A 25185-nucleotide genomic window follows, 5' to 3' on the forward strand; every position below is an offset into this window, starting at 1 on the left:
GAAACAGAATCCGCCCTGTGTGAAAGGGGCCTAAGGTTCTTCTAAAATAACAGCAACACTGGTTACATTGTTTTCCTTATAAACTCACCTGTTCTGTTTCCTTTAAACTTTTGTACCATGAAATACCACAAATATTGCATGGAAACCCTGAAAAGTTTTGCTCAATTCGCCATGTCAGTGTTTAAAATTCAGTGTTAGATTTATTGATTTAACAAATGTTTTAAAAATGTAAATATGAAAATAAATTCAGGTGACCAGATTAAAGCACTGTTTGCTCTTCTGCGGCTCCGCATTTGAATCAATATCCTGCATTATAATTTGATTAACCACTTGCTGACCAGCTGCAGTACATATACTGCAGCAGGTCAGCTCTATTGCATGAAACTACATACCTGTAGGCCATTTCGTGCAATAGCCACCGAAGGCGCGCATGCTGATTGGCCAGAGGGGGAGCCAATCAGCGGGTCTGGTGGAAGCGATGTCCGCCAGCCACCCGTGATTGCTCCCCACAGAGATAGAACAGCGGTCTGCAGATGTAAACAAGGCAGACCGCCGTTCTGTCAGAGATGAACAGAGTGATCTTGTGTTCCTGCTAACCAGGAACATGGATCACTCTGTTCATCTAGTGAGTCCAATCCCCCCACACAGTTTGTAAGCACCCCCTAGGGACACAGTTAACCCTTTGATCAACCCCTGATGTTAACCCCTTCCCAGCCACTGTCATTAGTACAGTGACGGTACATATTTTTGGCACTGATCACTTTATTAGTGTCACTGGTCCCCAAAAAGTGTCAGTTAGGTGTCCGATCTGTCCGCTGCAATGTTGCAGTACCACTAAAAATCACCGATCGCCGCCATTACTAGTAAAAAATAATTAAATATAAATGCCATAAATCTATCCCATAGTTTGTAAACGCTATGAATTTTGTGCAAACCAATCAATATACGCTTATTGGGATTTTTTTTACCAAAAATATGTAGAAGAATACATATCGGCCTAAACTGTGGAAGAAATTTTTTTATAGCAAAAAGCAAAAAATATTGGTGTTTTTTTTTCAAAAATGTCGCTCTTTTTCGGTTTATATCGCAAAAACCGCAGAGGTGATCAAATACCACCAAAAGAAAGCTCTATTTGTGGGAAAAAAAGGACATCAATTTTATTTGGGTACAACGTCGCACGACTGCGCAATTGTCAGCCAGTCAAAGTAACGCAGCGCAGTATCACAAAAAATGGCCTGGTCATAAGGAGGGATAAAACTTTTCGGAGCTGAAGGGGTTAAGATTAAACAAGTCAAGACTAAAAGGGCATTTTTTGTTTCATACATAATAGCACACATGTATTTTGCGATTTGACACATGACATTCATTCATTCTTTTACTCATGTTAAGTCAATTGGTGCTCTGGTGAGAGTAGGGGTTCCCATGCAGGAGCAATGGAGTGGAGATGGATTGGATGGATCCAGTAATCTTCTCAATAAGTCTTCTTCCTGTATTCAATTCACTCTGCTCTGCAGACTGCCCAAGGTGGAGAAGATGGAAGAGGTGGGTGGAGCCAACACTAACTCAGGGGTGGCGGAGGCCTGTAGTGTGGACAACATGGAGGGAGGAGGGTGCCGGTGGGTGGGGCCAACACAGTCAGGAGCGGAGAAAGAAGAATGCTGCCGCTCTGCCGCCATTGACTGTGGACGCTGTCTGGACAAGTTAGTGCAGTTACTGTAGGTCAGTGGTTGGAATGGAACTGTAAACACAGTCTCTACTCTACTGTAAACTGCAACTGGGCCCTATTTGAGGATCCAGCAGCTCCTGTCACTGTCACATCGGCTCTAAGACTCGAGTCCGACGTGACTCACTGACGTCATTCGTTTCTCGATGCCAGGTGGCCCAGGCGTTAGCAAAGAGTGCAGGGAAGAGACTCAACCCACCTCCTCCGGCTCCTCCTGGTATCCTTGTCAGTCAGTGAGTGACCGTAACTACATTAGACGCTAATCTATCCCTCGGCGCCGCTGATCGGCTGATGTGAGAGAGAGACTCGGGCAGAGGCAGCAGCAGCTCAGAACAAGCAAATGAGTGTGACAATGACATATATCAGTGCTATTATTTGGGGGGGGGGGCAATTGCCCTGTTGCCCTGTTGCCCCCTTCCCTGGATGCGCCCCTGCTCTGAATAGCAAAAAGTCAAACCAGGGTGAGGGCTGCTTTGGTTTGCAACTAAAGAGAGAATTACCTCACACTTCTTTCCAGCCTGTTCTGGATTGTGTTCTTGTTCTCGGGAAGCAAAGACCCCCACTGTGCAAAAGCGAATGTGTTTTCTTGTTTTTTTTAATTTACAATTTTATGTTTTACATGTACCAGCAAGATATAACAAACTTCTTCACAGGCCATCTACTATAATCACAGAACAACAGGATCTACCCAGCACCTCCATCTTCCAGGGACCAATCCCCTATTCTTTGATGCCACCTTCAGGTAAAAGCAGGGAACTGCACTGTATTATTGTTTGCACTAAACTACATCCAGCACTAACTTTACATGAATACCATGACCATTAAAGTGATATGTCTCAATGCGCATGGTCTTAACAGCCCATTTAAAAGGAAGCTCAAAGGGGACACTCTCTATATACAGGTTTCCTCATACTTTTTACGCCTGCGCCTCAGCCAAAAAATGTGGTACAATGATTGCAATCAACAAATCTGTAGCATTCAAATTCCACGCAGAAATAACTGACCCAAAAGGAAGATACATCATCCTAGTATGCGATCTGAACAATGTATCGTACACTTAAGTAAATCTGTATGCACCAAACACAGGACAAGCTTCCTTTTAAAAGCTCCTCACCAGAGAATAAACAAACATAAAAAAGGATCTTTGCGCGACTTTAATTGCACAGTGGATAAAACCATGTCCTGCTCTACATCTTAGAGCACTTACAGATATGAGATGAAACCCTTTCTTACCGAGGCTAATTTGTATGACACATGGAGATGTACCAACTCCTCAGAAAGAGACTATACTTACCTTTCAGCACCTCATAACTCCTAATCGAGAATTGACTTAATCTTCAAAAAAACCTAGAAGCAAAGATACATATGATAACTTGGTCGGATCATGCTCCAGTGTCTATTACTTTAAAGGAACAACATTCCTATAATCCATGCTACCTATGGAGAAATAATACATCTATTTTGTCTAATCAATTCTATCAGAGGCAACTATCTAAACTGCTTGTAGTATATTTTAAGATTAATGAGAATGCTGAAACAAATGTAATGTCATTATCGTGTGCACACAGGGTGTATAGTAGGGGCTTGTTAATTCAGGCCACAGCAAAGGAAAAGAGGCAGAAGGCTAAAACAATCACTACTCTATTAGCTAATTTGAACACCCTAGAATCACAAAACTAACCAATTCCTTCCCTTAGCTCACAAACAGAGCTCCTAAACTGTAGACAGCAGCTGAGAATAGCCTTGTTGGCAGAGCATACATCCACTATAAAGAGATTTAACAGCCAATTACTATGCACATTGTAATAAGGCTGGAAGGCTGTTGGCTAACTATATACGTAAGAGACAACAAAACTCTAAGCTAAATTCTATCACTGACCCACATACAGGAAAAACAGTATATCACCCAACCAAAATGGCTAACCAATTCCAAAAATACTATAGCGACTTATATAACTTAAAACATGACCCCAATACTCCACAACCTACTGATTACAGTATAAACACCTTCTTAAACTCAGTAACCCTGCCTAAGCTTAGTGAGGCAGCCTTAAATTCTCTTAATTCCCCAATACAAGAAAAGGAAATCCTAGACACAATTAAATCCCTCCCAGCACATAAGTCGCCTGGAAATGATGGGTTTTCTGCAGAATACTATCAAACTTTCACAACTATCCTCTCACCGCATCTAAAAAATTTATTTAATTACGCAGCCTCAACTGCCTCTTTTCCTGAGGAGAAAAAAGGAAAAAGGCTGAAAAATGCTCCTTGACATGAGACACCTCCATCCCTATATTGCACATACAAAAATAAAAGCTCGCCCATGGGACTTTAAATGAGGTATCCATGATGATCACAAGTAAATAAATATGATAGTATAAACAATATCAAAGTTTATTAGGATCATTAACATCCAATACAGGTCATACATATAGATAGCAATTCAAAAGAACAGCATGGAAATGGGAATTTTGTATAAAGGTAGCTGTATATAACCACCTTCCTTCCTGTATATAGACACCTTCCTCCATCATCACTGACTGCAGATATACATCATCTGTCCTGAATACAGCTATATACACCCTCCCTCCTTCCTGTATATACTAATACCATCCACCCCTATATATACACATACCTTACACCCCCCATACTGTACAGGCCAAATTTGATGGGCACAATGAGGCTGCAATTGATGGGCACATGCCTGCGCTTCTTGTGATAATGACTAAGCCCCTCCCCTTCATGACATTGTCAAAAATGGGCAGGGCATGGGTGACCTAAAATTATGCCCCCCCCTGAAAAAAGTTCTGAGGACGCCCATGCTTGTAGCATCTCCTCAGGAAAAGTAAATAAATATGATAGTATAAACAATATCAAAGTTTATTAGGATCATTAACATTCAATACAGGTCATACATATAGATAGCAATTCAAAAGAACAGCAGCATAACATGATAGTCCTAAAAAGCATAACCCAAGGAACATACATCAAAGTATTATAAATACAGATACACATAATTCATCTCTAACCCGACGCATTTCGCGAGCTCTCCTCGCATCATCAGGGGCTGATGTGTGTATCTGATGTCTGTAACAATAAGTAAAAAAGTAGATTGGAGTATAGGCTATGATTGGACAAAAGTATGAAGCCAGAACTAGTGATCCCATACTTACTTGTCAGGTACTTGGCCCCAGGGGCCGACCCCGGCAGGGGCGAACGGAAAGACTCTCCCACAAGAGCTGAAGGGACGAAGGCCAAAGCATGGAAGATCAAGGTCAGGCGTAGGGCAGGCATGGCAAAAAAATGGAAAGGAGGAAGAGAGTGTTGGTCCCAAATGTCACCCAGGATCCTTGCAGAGCGTACTTACTGTAATAGAGTATATAAGTAAAAATGTGAATCAATAAAAACCGATGTAGCAGAGAGTATGGTACAGTATACTCTAAAGCAAGGGGTGCAGAAGTCCAACAAATGAAGAGAGAAAAAAGGAAAGAAAAAAAGGGAAAGAGGAAAGAGAAAAGAAGAAAAGGAAAAAGAAGGAAATGGGGAGCCATGCAAGGTGTGTTTACTATGGAAACATGTATGAATATATGTATATGAGTAGTTACTGTAGCAATGGTTATGGTATCCCAAGTTACTTATGAATCTTTATGTGGTATACTCACTTTGAGAGAATTGTAGATGTATACATGTGTATATAACTTAAATAATTGGTATCAAATTGTTATGAAAGTATCAGGGTGTTATGCAGAGGTACATGGGATACAAGAATATCATACAAGACATGGGGGAAAAAACGGTGTAGAGTGAATGAGAGGAGTGTGATGGAAAGAGAGGTGAAAAGTGATATGCAAGAGGAGAGAAAAAGGGGAGAAAAAAGGAGGAAAGGGAGGAAAAAAAAAAAAGTAAATGAGGATGGTCAAGGAAAGATTGAACAGCAGAAAAAAATAGTAAAAAAGTGAGAGAAGTAAGTAGATAAGGGAGTGAGAGTATATGTAATTGACACTCCACATTGTACGTGATTGATAGGCGCAATGAAGAAATAATATGTAACAAAGTATAATGGTGAAAGAAATGCTTACCAAGGTGCTCTCTCATCAATGTGTAAGGACCCAGCAGGAAGGAAAGAAAAAGTTTGCCACGCCAAAACCCCCACCTAAATACCTGGATATCGGCCAGGGCTTCCGCCCCTAAAGTCATGCAACTGGCAAAGAGGGGAGGACCCGCCACGCGCCCGCCGGATTACGGCATAGCGCAGATGACACTGTGCGCCAGGAAGGGGGACACCGCTAGTAGCGGAAGTCTATCACTGTGCACAAAGCATGGCGCCGATGCACTGGGTGGCTCCGCCCCTCCTAGATTAGGGGAGCGGAGGCAGCAGGGGAATGATATCCCCATTTAGTGCATCGCAGCTCCCGGGGAAATGAACCGCCGCCCCCAACCGAGGGGCAAACCCATAGGGGCCAAACCCGCAAGCAAGAAAGGAGTTATCTGAGAGTAACTATTACCCTGATGTACTGGAAATCAAAAATATGTGTATATTAGGCCCTGACGGATATCCGGCTATTTAGGCGGGGGTTTTGGCGTGGCAAACTTTTTCTTTCCTTCCTGCTGGGTCCTTACACATTGATGAGAGAGCACCTTGGTAAGCATTTCTTTCACCATTATACTTTGTTACATATTATTTCTTCATTGCACCTATCAATCACGTACAATGTGGAGTGTCAATTACATATACTCTCACTCCCTTATCTACTTACTTCTCTCACTTTTTTCCTATTTTTTTCTGCTGTTCAATCTTTCCTTGACCATCCTCATTTACTTTTTTCTTTCCTCCCTTTCTTCCTTTTTTCTCCCCTTTTTTTCTCCTCTTGCACATCACTTTTCACCTCTCTTTCTATCACACTCCTCTCATTCACTCTTTCCGTTTTTTCCCCCATGTCTTGTATAATATTCTTGTATCCCATGTACATCTGCATAACCCTGATACTTTCATAACAATTTGATACCAATTATTTAAGTTATAAACACATGTATACATCTACAATTCTCTCAAAGTGAGTATACCACATAAAGATTCATAAGTAACATGGGATACCATAACCATTGCTACGTTAACTACTCATATACATATATTCATACATTCATTTCCATAGTAAACACACCTTGCATGACCTAGGGGTAACATGCAGGCTCCCCATTTCCTTCTTTTTCCTTTTCTTCTTTTATCTTTCCTCTTTTCCTTCTTTTCTTTCCTTTTTTTCTCTCTTCATTTGTTGGACTTCTGCACCCCTTGCTTTAGAGTATACTGTACCATACTCTCTGCTACATCAGTTTTTATTGATTCACGTTTTTACTTATATACTCTATTACAGTAAGTATGCTCTGCAAGGATCCTGGGTGACATTTGGGTCCAACTCTCTCTTCCTCCTTTCCATTTTTTTGCCATGCCTGCCCTACGCCTGACCTTGATCTTCCATGCTTTGGCCTTCGTCCCTTCAGCTCCCGTGGGAGAGTCTTTCCGTTCGCCCCTGCCGGGGGTTGGCCCCTGGGGCCAAGTACCTGACAAGTAAGTATGGGATCACTAGTTCTGGCTTCATACTTTTGTCCAATCATAGCCTATACTCCAATCTACTTTTTTACTTATTGCTACAGACATCAGATACACACATCAGCCCCTGATGATGCGAGGAGAGCTCGCAAAACGCGTCGGGTTAGAGATGAATTATGTGTATCTGTATTTATAATACTTTGATGTATGTTCCTTGGGTTATGCTTTTTAGGACTATCATGTTATGCTGCTGTTCTTTTGAATTGCTATCTATATGTATGACCTGTATTGGATGTTAATGATCCTAATAAACTTTGATATTGTTTATACTATTATATTTATTTACTTTTCCTGAGGAGATGCTACAAGCATGGGCGTCCGCAAAACTTTTTTCCGGGGGGGGGGCATAATTTTAGGTCACCCATGCCCTGCCCCTTTTTGACAATGTCATGAAGGGGAGGGGCTTAGTCATTATCACAAGAAGTGTAGGCATGTGCCCATCAATTGCAGCCTCATTGTGCCCATCAAATTTGGCCTGTACAGTATGGGGGGTGTAAGGTATGTGTATATATAGGGGTGGATGGTATTAGTATATACAGGAAGGAGGGAGGGTGTATATAGCTGTATTCAGGACAGATGATGTATATCTGCAGTCAGTGATGATGGAGGAAGGTGTCTATATACAGGAAGGAAGGTGGGTATATACAGCTACCTTTATACAAAATTCCCATTTCCATGGGACTCCAATAATTTAGCATACTTAGGAGTAACACTTACATCCCCATCAGTTTCCACATACAATGCGAATTTCCCTAAACTGATTGAAGTAATCAAGCAAGATCTGCAGCATACAGTGGGGACGGAAAGTATTCAGACCCCCTTAAATTTTTCACTCTTTGTTATATTGCAGCCATTTGCTAAAATCATTTAAGTTCATTTATTTTCCTAATTAATGTACAAACAGCACCCCATATTGACAGAAAAACACAGAATTATTGACATTTTTGCAGATTTATTAAAAAAGAAAAACTGAAATATCACATGGTCCTAAGTATTCAGACCCTTTGCTGTGATACTCATATATTTAATTCAGGTACTGTCCATTTCTTCTGATCATCCTTGAGCTGTTTCTACACCTTCATTTGAGTCCAGCTGTGTTTGATTATACTGATTGGACTTGATTAGGAAAGCCACACACCTGTTTATATAAGACCTTACAGCTCACAGTGCATGCCAGAGCAAATGAGAATCATGAGGTCAAAGGAACTGCCTGAAGAGCTCAGAGACAGAATTGTGGGAAGGCACAGATCTGGCCAAGGTAACCAAAAAAATTTCTGCTGCAATTAAGGTGGGTTGAACGGGCGCAACTCTAAACTTGACAATATTTTTTTTTACGCTGGTTCACCTTTATGTATTTTTTTAAGGATATTTGCACACAGGTCTTGTTAGCATGTTACGTTGCCAACATGTGACATGCACCTTGTTAAAATTATGTAAAAAGACTCGCTCCTTTAGCTCCTCCTAAAAGGGCATTTAACCATCCCCCTCTAATGCATATGATTTCCTTGGGATGACTTTTGCTTTTAAAGGGGAACTCCACACTCCATTCTCCAATGCTCTTGTCTCCCTCCTCTAATTCATATGATTTCCTTGGGCTAGCTTTTGCTTTTAAAGGGGAACTCGACACTCCATTCTCCAATGCTCTTGTCTCCCCCCTCTAATTCATATGATTTCCTTGAGATAACTTTTGCTTTTAAAGGGGAACTCCATACTCCACTTCATTCTCAAAAAGCTCTTCACCAATCCAAACCACATCTTTTTTCAGAGCAAACAGGGCCAGCTAGGAAAGGGGTGAGAAGAGTGATTGCCCAACCCCCTCCTGAACCATACAAGGCCACATGCACTCAACATAGCTGGAAGCCTTTGGGGCATGTTGAGCTCAGCCCAATACCAACCACAAAGCACCTTGTACCCACTAGTTTAAAGGGGCTTACCACATTCCATAAAGCCCGCTGTCTGCAGCCCCCCACAACCCCGGCCTAGGGTTGTGTGGAAGAGGCCATTGTCCCCCTGAATATGGGAACAAGGTGGTTGACTTTTGGGGTGCCCGAACCCCTCCTGCCCCCAAGCATACACACCCATTTCATGGGCTGGCTTTCTGTGTGTTTGGCTAGGGGTTTGTTAGTGTGTGTGGGGGGCACAATATTTTTATATTTTGGGGTGGGATTTTTTCACGTGGGGGTTCTCATTTTAAGCATTTACAGACCCAAATGGCTTTGTATGTATTGGGGGGGGGGGGGCAGGCTATTTTTGGTTTTGGGTTAAAATCTTGCAGCTGCAATGTCTATTTGTACGTTTTCTCTAAAGCCGTACATCTTTGAAGCAGCATTTTGGATGCATGCTACAGATGCACAACTTTACAAGTAGAATAACCCCCCCCCCCCCAGTTACTAGCTGTAGGACTAGTTCACTCCATAGAAACGCAGTCCAGATGTGTTCCAGATGCTTTTCTGCATGTGCGTTTTTAATGTGTTCTAGTGCGTTTCTGATACGTTTTGGTGCATTTCTGATACGTTTTTGATGCAGTCCAGTACTTTTTTCCACCTTCTTTTTTCTTAACCTTAAATAAGAATATGCTGGATGATGTGCTTAATTTTGGACAGGGGGTGGCTTATTTTGAGCTAGCTGCATTTTTGTTGGTCTGGGCATGCTCAGGGACTTTTAATTTTTCCTGTGCCTTTTGGTGTATGAAATTCATTTGGGTTGGTCTGGGCATGCTCAGGGACTTTGTTTTTTTTGTGCCTTTTGTGTGTGAACAGCACTTGGATGTTTCTGGGCATGCTCAGTGTGTTTTTTGGGTTAGTAATTTAAGGACATTCTTAACAGGTGTACCCACTTTGAAGTTCTGTCTCTACACTGGGTAAGGTGTGTGTGTGTGTGTGTCAAGAGAGTACATTTCGGTGTCCTTATCGAGTTTGTAACACATGTATTATCTCTTTGTATTTTGTTTGTTATGTCTTTGCAAAACAGATGTGTTTTTGAGCAAGTTTTTTTACTTTGGTTTATTGTATTTTTTTGGTTGGGGGATATTTTCCCCTGAAATATTTTTGATGTTGTCAATATGTATTGTTTGTAGGTTGTTCACTTTGAGTTAATTGTCTGTGCTGCATTATTTAGCAAAATCTTTCTCAAGATGTTGTGACTAATGTTTAAATCCCTAATAGATATCCATTTGTGGGCGCGGTCCTTTTAACTCCTGTTAATTAATGCAAAATGGTCAGACCTCAAGAACCATATTCTGTTAGTGTCTCAAATTAACATACATGTGCTTTTTGCTTTCTTTGTTCTTTTCCAAGTCCTGTTTTGTTGACCAATACAATTTGTAGCAAATTTTTATGTTTTATGTGTTTTTGTTACTTTTCATGGAACAGATTTCCCAGGTGCAGCTTAACTAGACTGATTGGCATGGCAAAACAAAAAAAGTGTGATTTATCTACAAGCTATTTTCCTGTTGCCTTCATGGTAGCATATGCATGGATCGTGCATATGCTGCCATGGATAGGCATCAGGAAAGGAAAATTACAGAGCGGTAAGTATTACATTTTCCATTTTAGCAGAGTGGTTCTCAGCCTCAGTCCTCAAGTACCCCCCTACAGGACATGTTTTGGGAATTTATCTTAGCTAAAATAGCTGTCCAAAATACAAAGCCATTGACTGTGATTTAAAGCACCTGGGCAAGATGAAGGAAAACCTGCAATCATGGCCTGTTGGGGGTACTTGAGGACAGGGTTGAGAACCACTGATTTAGAGCACTGAGCTAAAATCAGGCTCCAGACAATCCTATTCTAATTGTGGGCATTTGAGGGAAACCAAGTGAGTGTTAGAACCCCTGCTTGTCTTTTTTAAGTTGGGCCTTTTCTTAAAATTGGCTTCACTTCCTGTCACATAGCCAAACAGGAAGTGAGAGTAAAATCCTACCAATGTCTTTCCTTGGGGACACACAGGTCAATCTAACTAGTGTTCCCATTAGGCAAATTGCACTCTAGCACTTTGTTGTGTACATCCCACATTATTAAGTATTTTGGGGTTTATTAAAGGCAAATCCACTCTGCAATACAAAGGTACTCACTGTAAAGCTGAGGGGAAGCACTGGTGATTTTATCATCCAATCATGTTGAAGCAAAGATGCTGTTTTTTTATTTTCCTTGCATGTCCCCCTCGGATCTCCAGCAACTGCACTTCCAAGTGCAAAGTGGATTTGCCTTTAGTAAATAAACCCCAAAGTCCAAGATAACTAATAATTTGGGGTGTACAGAGCAAAATGCTAGAGTGTAATTTACCTAATGGGGAAACTATTTAGGTTGACTTGTGTGTCCCCAAGGAAAGACATTGGTAGGGTTTTTCCCTCACTTCCTGTTTGGCTATGTGACAGGAAGTGAATACATTTGAAGAAGAAAGTGGCAAAATTTGGGAGGCGTCTTCACCCTATCAGGGGTGCAGACATCCCCAAAAACTGACAAGACTTCTAATCCCTCTATCCCCAAGCAAAAATAAGAAAGGATTTCATTTAGTTTAATTTTGCAAAGACACATTCCTAAGTTCAACTGTGATGCATGTCAATGGCCCATTTAGACTTTGTTTAATATAAAACACCAGTTGCCTTTCACTAGAAACATTTGTTAGTCTATTCCTGGAAATCTGCATCTGCTGTACTATTAATTTACATCAAAATATGGATTCCTGCAGCTAAATGCACCAAATGCACTACCGCTGTCTATGCGAGATCTGTGTGCGCATAGGTATGTACCCATGGTGCATATTTGGTTCCCGGAAGCAGGAATGACATCGCGCCCCTACAAGAAGTTGCTTGTACTGCTGCTAATTTCTTCCCACCACCATGCCCCACTCACTGTTCTGAGGAAGAGATGATCCTTATTTGCAAATTAAGAAAATTATTTTTTTTTTTTTTAACATGGGGTGGTGTTTGTGTTGCTCCCTAACACACATTCAGACATAATAGGGCTAATTTAGACAGGATCTGATTTACCTACCAGCATGTTTTTAGAGTGTGGGAGGAAGCCGGAGTACCTGGAGGAAACCCATGCAGGCACAGGGAGAACATGCAAACTCCAGGCAGATGGTGTCGCGGGTGGGATTTGAATCAGCAACCATTTTTGCTGCTAGGTAAAAGTGCTAACCGCTACACCACTGTGCTGCCCAAATATATATCCATTGATGTAGGTTCTTGTGTCCACCAACAGAGAGAAGTTGGGTAGATGCCACACTCCCAATTCTGGAGGCATAATATTGGGTCTAGCACAGGGGTCGTCAAACTATGGCCCTCCAGTTGTTCAGGAACTACTATTCCTATCATGCCTAGTCATGTCTGTGAATGTCAGAGTAGTCATGGGATGTGTAGTTCCACAAAAGCTGAAGAGCCGTAGTTTGATGATTACAAAATATATCCTAAATATATAAACTTGCGCTAATGGTATAATAAATCCATGAAATAAGATTGCAGCTGCTATACACAGAGTGCTAATCACTTGAAAATATTAAAAAATTATTATAAATATAGCGCTTATGTGATATGAAAAATAAATAATAAAACAACACAAAGTCAAAAACAGGTGACTTTAAGGTGCTCCAATCCGAAGTAAAGAGGAGAAAGGTGCTTCAAAAAATGCAGGTGCACAACACCCCCTTATGTGTCCCCACTCACCAGATCCACATGACCCCCAGCTTTTCAGTCTGGTGGGTCTCTTAAGGCTTGGTATGGATGTCTTTAAGATGGTGAATAGGAGATCAGGTCATCATATCCAAGATTACTTGGTGAAGGTTTTCAGCCAGAAGATACGCATACCCAGAAGTAAAAAAAATGAACTGACCATTAAAAAAGGGTTTATTTAAACAAAAGATGGGTACTTACAAAAAATAGGATTAAAACAAGCATCAAGCATGGAGCAGATCGTATAAAACCGCAGTTTCAGGCGTGTGTTCCAAATGTGCGTTCTAAACGACTGGAACTGACGTCAGAAATCCCGGAAATAGCGTCAATTGTAGTTTGATGATTCCTGATCACTCTATCATGTCTTGAAAAAAGGTGGTTTCTCATGTGCCTTGTATAATGCCCAAGAAATATCAATAGGAAAATACAAGTGACTCATGGCACATCTACATTCCAAATTTGTCACTTAAGATGGTCATGCAATATACAATCTGATTGGCCAATCTCTGTACCACTCGATATTTCTGAAAAATAGGTAATAGGAACAATTAATTCAAATTATGGGAAATCAAACAGGCTCTTGCACTAAATCTATTTTTTTAAGATCTAACTGATTGCAGTGTATGGTCACCTTTAAAGATCAAGATCTGAAAATATTAATGTATTGGGTTTAGAAACACTTCTCTGTTCTTTGTAATGTATTGAAAGATTTGGGTAAAAATAGAAAAAAAACACATTTCAAAGATATATTAGAAGTAATAGGAATGAGATTAGCATCAATTTCATTCACGGAGAACACCTACTAATTGCCTAATAAGACACATCCAATGAGATGAAATTAACCAAATGTATTGGGCGTGCACTATTATCAATGAGAAAACCGCAGTTACCCTAGCACCGGTTGCAGTTCACAAATTTATTATCGTTTGCGCATCGGCGTGCGCCGGATTGCACATTCAATCGATGATTTTTCCGGCAAAACAATTAAGGTGTGAACCGGCGCAGCGCATTCGGCTTAGTAAATCACCCCCATAGTCTCTTTGCTGTGGCTCTTGATAGTATTTTGAAGGATGCTACTGGTGACAAGAACACCCATCTTCCTTAGTGGAACAAACTTAAGGAACAGACTGCAAATTCTTTTCTGCCTCTGACTATTATGAAACGTCCCTTACACACCTCGGCCACCTGGCTCACACTACACTCCATTAACAGGAGGACAAATATAGAAAAACTGTGGTTAGCTCCATCCATCACAATTCCATATTGTAGTGCTCTAATATTTATATGAATATGTCTGGCCTATTACAACCTATGGCGCTCACCTGTACCCTTTGGCGATGAGCCATGCACCTACACCCCTTAATCACTTCAGCCCCGGAAGATTTTACCCCCTTCCTGACCAGAGCACTTTTTACAATTTGGCATTGCGTCGCTTTAACTGACAATTAAGCAGGTGTTTAACGCTGTACCCAAACGAAATTTGCCTCCTTTTTTCCCACAAATAGATCTTTCTTTTGGTGGTGTTTGATCACCTCTGCGGTTTTTATTTTTTGCTCTACAAACAAAAAAAGTGCGGGAATTTTGAAAAAAAATCCTATTTTTTACTTTTTGCTATTATAAATATCCCCCCAATTTTTTTTAAGGCAAATATTTATTCCTCTACATTTTTTTGGTAAAAAAATCGCAATAAGCCTTAATTGATTGGTTTGCGGAAAAGTTATAGCGTCTGCAAACTATGGGAAAGATTTATGGTTATTATTTGTTCTCTCAGTGTGTTCTAACTGCATGGGGATAGGATTGACTAGAAGAGGAGACATATCATTTTTCCTACTTAGTAAGAACAAAAGATATGGCTCCTCTCCTCTGACAGCACAGGGATTTGTGTGTTTACACACACAAATCCCCGTGCTGGCACTCGTGCACATGATCACACGTGCCGGTGGCGATTGTGCCCGCCGGCCATGCGCATCGGGTCCTCCACTGTGCAGCGGGCGCGCGCGCCCTCTGGTGGCCGAAAAGGAGTAGGATGCACCCGTACAGGATTTTGCCCAGGAGAGCCATTCTGCCGCAGTATATCTGTGTGACATGGTTGGGAAGCGGTTAATGATTAATGCATTTCTCGTGACTTCCTTCCCATTTACTCCTGCTGTTCTGGACAGCCTTACTTTGCAGATGTCTCAACCCTGGCGGTAAAAAGGCTTCTTTCACTATGGCTATTTGGTGGATGTCAGAACTAGATGGATGCATTTCTTTTAAGACATAAACATAGAAACAGAGAAAAGTGACGGCAGAAAAAGAGTAGTCCATCGAGTCTGCCCAATTTTTTTTTTTATAAATATAAACATGTTTCATATTTTTTGTTTTTTTTTGCATGTTTGAAGCCATTTACTGTTGACAGGCTCACTACCTCTGCTGAAGATGTATTCCAAGCATCAACTACCCTTTCAGTTGTGTGTGTTTTTGTCTTTGGTGGTCTTGTGTCATGCTTGCATTTGTGCATGCACTTGGATTGTCCTGTGTTGTTCATGTTGATGGACTGTGTTTGAGCAGTGGTGTCTTGTTTTTCTTTGTGAGAGGGAAGAGCAGCTTTAGGGCTTGTGCATTCTGCAACCTTCCTCCCCATGTGGATGGAGTGGTGGATACCCAGCTGGTGTGTCACCTCCGGAAGTCCTTTCCTGGGCTGGCATATGGTGCAGGCGCTCGCTAATTCCACCCCTCCATTTCTGGCCATGCGCACCCCAGACCAGAGCTGTGCGATCCGGAAACATACCTGCCCACCTCCTGCCGTGGCTGCATGTCAGCGTGGCGGGCATAGGGGAGGAGCCCTGTCTGGTCAGCCATGGAATAGGGCAGGATGTTCTAAAGCATATTTTTTCTCCCTGGGGGCCATGTGGACTCACACCAGGACCGACCAGACACAATTTCTATGATCCATCAAGATTTGTAAGGAGCTTTTGACATCTCCTCTGCTTTTATTTGGGAACCATCTTTAGGGATGCTTTGGTGTCACTCATATGGGGGCCTTTTGCTCTTGGAGTGGGATGTATTGTATACACCATCTGCTTATTTTTGTTACAGCTCCGTTATACCACACAGTTGTCATTACTCAGATTTGAACTACCTTACCTGTTTAATCCTTGTTGAATCATATTTGTATGTATTGTGTCCATTATTAAATTCATACATTCTCTTTAATAATTATTATTAATTTCATAGGCTATGGACTGCCCTTTTTGGCTTCTCCAACAGCTGTAGTACCCCTGGTGTGTTGCCCCTAGCTGCTGGGTGGACCTGGATCTGACCATTGATACTAAGTGATTGGTGCCTCTGATATCTTGTATGTGAGTACCTGATCTTGATTATCCTATATAGAAACTGTATGGTTATTGTATGTATTGTAATGGAAATTTGTAAGTTCTGTATATAATTGTATTCTATTTTGTATATATTGCACACTGCCCTCACTGTGCACACAGCACTAATAATGTTTTCAGTACATTTTTACATTCTTTTGAGTCCTGATTAGAATTAGCCTGCCTATGTAACGCCCCTTGTTACCATAAACATACAATTGTAATATTAATGTGATGCCTACGTAATCATGTGTATAAAAACCTTCAATTGCATCATAATAAAGCAGAACAGTTATTTGGAAAGATGCTGAGCGTATCTTTTGTGTCTATTCCCTACTGCAGTGGTTATTATTAATTTGGAATCACTAATCAATATGAGGATAGGAGTTGCCTATCATCAATTTAACCAAGTCAGTATGTATGTCTCATATGATTGTAATCTGCTTGTCAGAAACCATGAAATCAGACTGAGACAGAAGTACAGTTAAATCACACTTGTTTAATAATAAAAATAAATAGAACAAACATAATGAAAACATAGCCACGGTTCAGGAACCAGAAAAGATAGTCAGACAAGCCAAACGTCAGGGAGCTGGAGATGAGCGTAGTAAAAGAGCGAGCAGGATCTGGAGCCAGAATGGATGTCAGCCAAGCAAGTCTTTTAACAGGAATGCAGGAAAGCATCTCTGTGATGTTCAGAGTATTGGTAACTGTAAGCGCAAACACACAAGTCCATATATAACAGGAGATATAAAGGGCTGGGCAACTTAGTCCATAGGGGACAGGCTGGAAGTTCAAGGGTTAAGTGGTAACCGGTAATGTAATGGTTAAAGTAGGCTGGTAGGCTAGGCGGCTGCTGTTTCCTCAGAGAGCTGGCTCTGTGATGGATGAGAGAGGGGTAGAGAAGGAAGCGCCACCTGAGTGTAGTATTAACAAATGATGTTTAATGACACCAGGTAAAAACACACTTACAGGATAAAAACATATAAAAGGCTCATCTGTATGAGTATGTGGTCCTCAGTGTTCCCTCTGATCCTGTGGTGGTGACGCTGCAGGGATGCTGGGCTGCAGAAGGTGGATTACCAGCCGGGAGCTCCTTCTGTGGCCATCAGGAAGAGACTAGGGGCCGGCGTGGAGCGCACGTGAAGCGTGCATGACGTCACAGGTCCTCTGTCTGCTTCTGGGTTCGGTATCCAGGGGAGGTATCATCCAGGGAGGAGCATCCCTGCAGTGTCACCACCACAGGATCAGAGGGAACACTGAGGACCACATACTCATACAGATGAGCCTTTTATATGTTTTTATCCTGTAAGTGTGTTTTTACCTGGTGTCATTAAACATCATTTGTTAATACTACACTCAGGTGGCGCTTCCTTCTCTACCCCTATCTCTGTGATGTTGACTAACGCGAAGGCAGAGATCCTCTGGGCCAGACGGCTTAAGTAGGCAGGACTGACGAGCAGGATATCATCAACAGCTGAGTACCTGTGGAGAGATAGGAGCTGGCAATTAGCCGACAGCTGAGTGGCCAACTCAGAGAAGGAAAGGCTGAGCCTAGCCCTGATAGTACCCCCTCCTCAATGACCCATCCCCCTCGGAGGACCACCAGGCTTGAGGGGAAAACATCTATGGAAATCACGGAGGAGGACAGGGGCATGTACGTCCGAGAATGAGACCCAAGAGCGTTCCTCCGGACTGTACCCCTTCCAATGCACCAGGTAATGTATGCACCAATGGAACCTACGGGAGTCAACAATGCACTGTACTTCGTATTCCTCATGGTTCTCAACCTGTACAGGTTGAGGACGTGGCACCGAGGTGGTAAAGAGGTTGCAGACCAAAGTTTTTAATAAGGAGACATGAAATACATTTGAAATAAGCATGTTAGAAGGAAGGTCTAATGCGTAAGCCACTGGGTTAATCCTGCGAAGAATATGGAAAGACCCAATAAACAGAGGTGTGAACTTCAGTGAGGGAACACGAAGTCTGAGGTTGCAAGATGACAGCCAGACCCTGTCCCCAACCTGGTAGGAAGGCGCAGGCAGGTGTCTGTGGTCAGCATGGAGTCTTTACCTATCAATAGCCTGACGCAAAGCCTCCTGGACTTGTGCCCAAGTGGAACGAAGACCACGGAGATGCTCCTCTAATGCAGGAATACTCTGCAGAACAAACGAGTCAGGCAACATGGAAGGTTGGAAACCATAATTTGCCATAGAACGGGGACAATTGGGAAGCAGAATTTAAGGCACTGTTGTGAGCAAACTCTGCCCAAGGTAATAGTTCTGACCAGTTATGATGCTCAGAAATATAGCAATGTAGGAATTGCTCCAAGGACTGATTGGCTCGTTCTTCGGCCCCATCAGTCTGCGGGTGATACGCAGAGGAGAAAGCAAGCTGAATTCCCAACTGTGCACAAAAAGCTTGCCAGAACTGGGACAAAATCTGACTACCCCTGTCCGAGACAATCACCTTGGGTAGCCCATGTAAGCGAAAGATCTCCCTAGCAAAAATGGAAGCCAGTTCCTTAGAAGTGGGCAACTTCTTAAGTGGAATACAATGACACATTTTTGAGAACCGGTCAACCACCATAAGGATAACAGTGTTGCCTTGGGAGTTGTGTAACTTCACAATTAAATCCATAGACAGGTGGGTCCAGGGCCTCTCTCTATCGGGTATGGGTTGTAGGCAGCCCACTGGAATGTGTCGTGGAGTCTAATTCCCTGCACACACGGTCGGACTTTCCGACGGAATATATGCAATCAGAGCTTGTTGTCGGAAATTCCGACCGTGTGGGCTCCATCGGACTTTTTCCATCGGAATTTCCGACACACAAAGTTTGAGAGCAGGCTATAAAATTTTCAGACAACAAAATCCGTTCGCGTAAATTCTGACCGTGTGTGGACAATTCCGACGCACAAAGTGCCATGCATGCTCAGAATAAATTAAGCGATGAAAGCTATTGGCTCCTGCCCCGTTTATAGTCCTGACGTACGTGTTTTTTTACGTCACCGCGTTCAGAACGATTGGATTTTCCGACAACTTTGTGCGACCGCGTGTATGTAAAACAAGTTTGAGCCAACATCCGTCAGAAAAAATCCATGGATTTTGTTGTCGGAATGTCCGATCAATGTCCGATCGCGTGTACAGGGCATTACTCTGAGCACACACGGAACAGGCAGCTACAAAGGCAGCTACATCAGCACGTAGAATAGGCCACCAGAATTGTTGGGAAATGGCCAAAATGAGTTGATTCTTCCCAGGGTGGCCAGATGCTTTGGGAGAATGGTAAGTCTGGAGCACGGCAGTACAGAGACTCTCTGGGACAAAGCAGCGGTCACAAGGTTTCTCAGGAGGAGCATTGATCTGAGCAGCAAGAATTTTGTCACCCAAAGGAGAAGTGAGACTGGTGCGAACCGTAGCCAAAATACGATCAGGAGTAATCACAGGAACCGGAACCGACTCCAACTTGGAAGTGGAGGAAAATTATCGTGACAAGGCGTCAGCCCTTACATTCTTAGTACCGGGTAAGAATGAGACAATGTAATTGAAACTTGACAAGAAAAGAACCCATCGCGCCCTTCTGGGAGAGAGGGGTTTAGCCTCAGACAAGAATGTGAGATTCTTATGGTCAGTAAGAATGAGAACCGGAACAAAGGTACCTTCGAGGAGATGTCTCCATTCTTTCAGGGCTAAAATGATTGCCAACAGCTCTCTGTCACCAATCTCGTAATTGCACTCCATAGGTGACAATTTCTTGGAAAAGTAGCCAAAAGGATGCATAGCGCTCACAGAGGTAGGACGTTGAGACAGAAGGGCGCCAACACCAGTCTCAAAAGCATCAACCTCAAGGATAAAAGGTAACGCAGGATCAGGATGTGCCAACACAGGAGCAGAAACAAAGGCAGCCTTGAGACTCTCAAAGGCCTTAATGGACTCCAGAGACCAACTCTGTGGGTTACCGTCCTTTCTGGTCATATCAGTCAGGGGCTTGACCAGAGATGAGAAATTGCGAATAAACTTCCTATAATAGTTGGCAAAGCTCAGGAAACGCTACCGAGGACATAAACCCACAGGTCGGGGCCACTGTTGGACTGCCGAAAGCTTCTCTGGGTCCATCGAAAAACCAGCAGTGGAAATGACAGGAATTTAACCTGTTCACGATGGAATTCGCACTTCTCCAGTTTACAATAGAGATTCTTCTCTCTTAGTTTCTGAAGCACACGACAGACATCTGTGTGGTGGCTCTCCAGGGACTTGGAAAATAAGAGGATATCATCGAGATAAACCTCGAAGGACATCTTTAATAAATTCCTGGAAATTATTGGAAAACTGCCAGGGCATTACAAAGGCCAAAAAGCATTACAAGGTAATCATAATGGCCTGTTCTGGTACGCAGTTTTCCACTCGTCGCCCTCCTTAGTCCTCACAAGATTGTATGCCCCTCTCAAATCAAGCTTCGCGAAAACTGTTGCCCCTTGAGGCGGTCAAATAACTCTGTAATCAACGGAATCGGATAGGCATTCTTAATCGTGAAACGATTGAGACCCCTATAATCAATACAAGATCTCAGTTCACCACTCTTTTTCACAAAGAAGAAACCAGCACCAGCAGGAGACGAGGATTTATGGATGAAACCCTGAGAAAGTGCGTCTGCAACATACACCTCCATGGCCTTATCCATCTAAGACCGACAAAGGGTAAACCCGGCCATGATGGGGTATGGCACCAGGTTGAAGGTCAATTGCGCAATCATATGGCCGGGGTGGAGGCAAACTACCGGCTTGACCTTTGTCAAAGACATCGCTAAAATTATGGTACTCCTCCGGCAGGGAGGAGAGTGAAGAGGTGCACAGCTACCTTCTGGAAGCATGTCTCACTGCATTGTGGTGACCAGGAGAGAACCTCAGCATGGAGCCAATCAAAAGAGGGGTTGTGTCTCTGTAACCAAGGATAACCAATAACCAGCGGAAACTTAGGTGAGGAAATAATTTGGAAATGGATTATCTCATGGTGAAGAGCCCCTACGGCCATGGACAACGGAACTGTCTCATGAGTCACATGGGCAGGCTGTGGAGGTCTCCCGTCAAGTGCCTCAATGGCAAGTGGAGTGTCACGCAGCTACAGCGGAATTGAGTGCTTCGATACAATGTCAGCATCAATGAACAGGCCTGCAGCCCCTGAGTCGATTAGAGCCTGTAACTCGATGGACAACTCAACCCAAGAAAAGGTGACCGAAACCAGGAGCTTATCCTTCTGGATAACTGGGGACAAAACAACGCCACCTAAGGTCTGTCCGTGACAGGACCTCAAGGTTCAGGCGTTCCTTGGACGGGTAGGAGAAGACTTCGGAAAGTGACCCGCCTGGCCGCAATAAAGGCACAATCTCTTCCTCCTCCCAAAGCATCTCTCATCCGCAGAGAGACCGACTTAGTACCAGGAGGCATGGGAGGTGAGAGAGGCAGGGGTGGGACTGCAAAGCTCGGAGGCAAACGTACAGGAGGCTTCCGCAAGTGCTCCTTTAAAAGAGAGTCTTTCTCTGAGTCTGGAGTCAATGAGGATGGCAAACGTGATCAACCTCTCCAGCTCAGTGGGTATATCTCAGGCTGCTCTCCCATCCTTGATGGAATCCGAGAGACCATGAGAAAAAGCAGCCACGAGGGCCTCATTGTTCCAAGCAACCTCTGCTGCCAGAATACGGAATTCAATGGCGTAGTCAGCAACAGTTCTCATACTCTGTTTGGACATGAGGCACTTGGCAGCAGAAGCGGAGCATGCGGGAACATCAAATACCCTTTTAAAGAAGGCCACAAACTCAGAGTAACTCAACACAACAGGTTTTTGCGTCTCCCATAGAGGGTTTGCCCAGGCCAAGGCTCTCTCAAAAAGCAAAGATATCAGGAAACCTACTTTGCTTCTGTCCGTGGGAAACGCCCGGGGCAGCATTTTAAAGTATATCTAAACCTGGTTGAGAAACCCTCTGCATTGATCTGGATCGCCCCCAAATTGCTGGGGAAATGGAGTGGAACCAGACATACCTCTTATGGAGGTAATACTCAAGGCGGGTGCCTGCAGAGAGACTGGCACAGCAGCAGGGATGGCCTGCAACTCAAGTTGTACTGGAGCAGCCACAGTGGGAGATTCCAGGTGAACTGTGCAACTGATCCATGTGGTGATCTTGCTCACCCAATCTGGAAAAAATATTACCAACAAGTGGATTGACTGTATCTTCTGAATTCATGGCCTTCGCCTACTGTCAGAAACCATGAAATCAGACCGAGACAGAAGTACAGTTAAATCACACTTGTTTAATAATAAAAATAAATAGAGCAAACGTAGTCAAAACAAAGCCAGAGTTCAGGAACCGGAATGGATAGTCAGACATGCCAAACGCCAGGGAGCCGGAGATGAGCGTAGTAAAACAGCAAGTAGGATCTGGAGCCAAAAGGGATGTCAGCCAAGCAAGTCTTTCAACAGGAATGCAGGAGAGCATCTCTGTGATGTTGACTAAGGCGAAGGCAGAGATCCTCTGGGCTGGACGGCTTAAGTAGGCAGGACTGACGAGCAGGATATCATCAACAGCTGAGTACCTGTGGAGAGATAAGAGCTCAATTAGCCGACAGCTGAGCGGCCAGCTCAGAGAAGGAAGGGCTGAGCCCAGCCCTGACACTGCTCTCCAATATCTCTAGGATCTCCTGAAGAAGCCAATGATTGGCGAAATGTGTAGAGATCAGAGATCAAGATTTAAATTTCCTGCATACCAGCTGGCCACCTTTATGCTAACTGTGGTTACAATTACTTCACATCTATACATATATTGTAAATTATATGGGCTGGATTGTGACAGGTTAATGAGGCTTTTGTATATATTTAAGATTTTTGTTACTTTCATATTTTTGCTGTTTTTCTTTAACATTATATTTTTTTGTATTTTTTAGCGCTTTAATGATATTGCACAAGTATGATTGTTTGCAATGCACTTTGATACGCACTAGCACCTTCTTATATTTTTATACATTTTTGCACAGCTGCTGTTATCACACATGTGATATTATAGTATACAGTTCGACGGAAAGTATTCAGACCCCCTTAAATTTTTCACTCTCTGTTATATTGCAGTCATTTGCTAAAATCATTTAAGTTCATTTTTTTCCTCATTAATGTACACACAGCACCCCATATTGACAGAAAAACACAGACTTGTTGACATGTTTGCAAATTTATTAAAAAAGAAAAACTGAAATATCACATGGTCCTAAGTATTCAGACCCTTTGCTCAGTATTTAGTAGAAGCACCCTTTTGATCTAATACAGCCATGAGTCTTTTTGGGAAAGATGCAAGTTTTTCACACCTGGATTTGGGGATCCTCTCCAGTTCTATCAGGTTGAATGGTAAACGTTGGTGGACAGCCATTTTTAGGTCTCTCCAGAGATGCTCAATTGGGTTTAGGTCAGGGCTCTGCCTGGGCCATTCAAGGACCATCACAGAGTTGTTGTGAAGCCACTCCTATGTTATTTTAGCTGTGTGCTTAGGGTCATTGTCTTGTTGGAAGGTAAACCTTCGGCCCAGTCCTGAGCACTCTGGAAAACGTTTTCGTCCAGGATATCCCTGTACTTGGCCGCATTCATCTTACCCTCGATTACAACCAGTCGTCCTGTCCCTGCAGCTGATAAACACCCCCACAGCATGATGCTGCCACCACCATGCTTCACTGTTGGGACTGTATTGGACAGGGGATGAGCAGTGCCTGGTTTTCTCAACACATACCGCTTAAAATTAAGGCCAGAAAGTTCTATCTTGGTCTCATCAGACCAGAGAATCTTATTTCTTACCATCTTGGAGTCCTTCAGGTGTTTTTTTAGCAAACTCCATGCAGGCTTTCATTGTCTTGCACTGAGGAGAGGCTTCCGTTGGGCCACTCTGCTATAAAGCCCCGACTGGTGGAGGGCTGCAGTGATGGTTGACTTTCTACAACTTTCTCTCATCTCCCGACTGCATCTCTGGAGCTCAGCCAAAGTGAACTTTGGGTTCTTCTTTACCTCTCTCACCAAGGCTCTTCTCCCCCCGATAGCTCAGTTTGGCTGGACGGCCAGCTCTAGGAAGGATTCTGGTCGTCCCAAACGTCTTCCATTTAAAGATTATGGAGGTCACTGTGCTCTTAGGAACATTAAGTGCAGCAGATTTTTTTTGTAACCTTGGCCAGATCTGTGCCTTGCCACAATTCTGTCTCTGAACTCTTCAGGCAGTTCCTTTTGACCTCATGATTCTCATTTGCTCTGACATGCACTGTGAGCTGTAAAGTCTTATATAGACAGGTGTGTGGCTTTCCTAACCAAGTCCAATCAGTATAATCAAACACAGCTGGGCTCAAATGAAGGTGTAGAACCATCTCAAGAATGATCAGAAGAAATGGACAGCACCCGAGTTAAATATATGAGTGTCACAGCAAAGGTTCTAAATACTTAGGACCATGTGATATTTCAGTTTTTCTTTTTTAATAAATCTGCAAAAATGTCAACAATACTGTGTTTTTCTGTCAATATGGGGTGCTGCGTGTACATTAATGAGGAAAAAAAATGAACTTAAATGATTTTAGCAAATGGCTGCAATATAACAAAGAGTGAAAAATTGAAGGGGGTCTGAATACTTTCCGTCCCCCACTGTAGATATAGGTTTTGATTATTCACTAGTTGAGATTGTATTTTTTGGGTTAATGTGCGGATTAGCGCTACTCTTATCGCTATATATTGTTTTATATTGTTTCCTACAATAATCAGAGCAGCATCTGTCCATGTAAGCACATTTCTGTGGCGGTTATTTTTTACACCTTACTTA

Source organism: Aquarana catesbeiana, linkage group LG04 (assembly GCF_042186555.1).
Source record: "Aquarana catesbeiana isolate 2022-GZ linkage group LG04, ASM4218655v1, whole genome shotgun sequence".
Classification (NCBI taxonomy): domain Eukaryota; kingdom Metazoa; phylum Chordata; class Amphibia; order Anura; family Ranidae; genus Aquarana; species Aquarana catesbeiana.